The sequence below is a fragment of the Mizuhopecten yessoensis genome, unplaced genomic scaffold (assembly GCF_002113885.1).
Source record: "Mizuhopecten yessoensis strain PY_sf001 unplaced genomic scaffold, ASM211388v2 scaffold8989, whole genome shotgun sequence".
Classification (NCBI taxonomy): Eukaryota; Metazoa; Mollusca; class Bivalvia; order Pectinida; family Pectinidae; genus Mizuhopecten; species Mizuhopecten yessoensis.
In genome coordinates, this window is record NW_018407823.1 from 235,429 (window position 1) to 236,545 (window position 1,117).

At 49.4% G+C, this 1,117-nt stretch overlaps 1 protein-coding gene across 10 annotated transcripts in view; it reads left to right on the forward strand.

Moving 5' to 3' along the window:
* LOC110456976 (myosin-IIIb-like) overlaps positions 1 to 1,117 on the forward strand; it is a 157,847-nt gene that overhangs the window by 108,752 nt on the left and 47,978 nt on the right. The gene's annotated exons all lie outside the window — the stretch shown is intronic.

The window sequence follows — 1,117 nt, forward strand, 5'->3', positions numbered from 1 at the left end:
GGGGGGGGGGGGGGGGGGGGGGGGGGGGGGGGGGGGGGGGGGGGGGGGGGGGGGGGGGGGGGGGGGGGGGGGGGGGGGGGGGGGGGGGGGGGGGGGGGGGGGGGGGGGGGGGGGGGGGGGGGGGGGGGTGTATACTGGAATCACCCTGTCTGTCTGTCGTCCACAGTAACTTGTTCGGAAAACTCCTCCTTAACTAACAGGTGGATTTCATTGAAACTTTGCATGAATGATCGGTATCTTATGTAGTTGTGCACTGGCACTTTAATTTGGGATTTCAACCCTTTTTTGCTTTAGCTTACAGTTCTGGTTTACATAGGAGCGGGGGTATTAGTTACCCTTTGGCTTACAGTTCTGGCTTGTACAGGAGGGGGGTATTAGTTAGCCTTAAGCTTACAGTTCTGGTTTATATAGGAGTGCGGGTATTAGTTAGCCTTTAGCTTACAGCTCTGGCTTGTATAGGAGGGGGGTATTAGTTAGCCTTTAGCTTACAGTTTTGGTTTATATAGGAGCGGGGGTATTTGTTAGCCTTTAGCTTACAGTTCTGGCTTGTATAGGAGGGGGTATTAGTTAGCCTTTAGCTTACAGTTCTGGTTTATATAGGATCGGGGGTATTTGTTAGCCTTCAGCTTACAGCTCTGGCTTGTATAGGAGGGGGTATTATTTAGCCTTTAGCTTACAGTTCTGGTTTATATAGGAGCGAGGGGTATTTGTTAACCTTAAGCTTACAGTTCTGGCTTGCATAGGAGGGGGGTATTAGTTAGCCTTTAGCTTACAGTTCTGGTTTATATAGGAGCGGGGGTATTTGTTAGCCTTTAGCTTACAGCTCTGGCTTATATAGGAGGGGGGTATTTGTTAGCCTTTAGCTTACAGTTCTGGTTTATATAGGAGCGGGGGTATTTGTTAGCCTTTAGCTTACAGCTCTGGCTTGTATAGGAGGGGGGTATTTGTTAGCCTTTAGCTTACAGTTCTGGTTTATATAGGAGCGGGGGTATTTGTTAGCCTTTAGCTTACAGCTCTGGCTTGTATAGGAGGGGGGTATTAGTTAGCCTTTAGCTTACAGTTCTGGTTTATATAGGAGCGGGGGTATTTGTTAGCCTTTAGCTTACAGCTCTGGCTT